The sequence below is a fragment of the Phaenicophaeus curvirostris genome, chromosome 29 (genome assembly GCF_032191515.1).
Source record: "Phaenicophaeus curvirostris isolate KB17595 chromosome 29, BPBGC_Pcur_1.0, whole genome shotgun sequence".
Lineage (NCBI taxonomy): Eukaryota > Metazoa > Chordata > Aves > Cuculiformes > Cuculidae > Phaenicophaeus > Phaenicophaeus curvirostris.
The window spans coordinates 1,516,566-1,516,804 of record NC_091420.1 but is presented as its reverse complement, the minus strand read 5'-3'; positions in this window follow the sequence as shown (position 1 = coordinate 1,516,804).

Below are 239 nucleotides of genomic sequence, written 5' to 3'. Positions count from 1 at the left end.
CTGCGGGGAGAGGGTGCTGAGGGCAGCGGCACAGGCCCCGCGGCACCCGGCACCCCCAGCGCCCACACCGGGCGGCCAGCGCTCCGAGCCGGCAATGCCCCGGCTGGACCCGGCACCCCGAAGCCCCACGAGGAGCAGCCAGGGCTTGGAGCTGGACACGGAGCTGAGTGCCTGCATCGGGCCATGGATCTGGGAATGGATCCGGCACCCTGAGCCCTCATACGGAGAGGCCGGTGCAT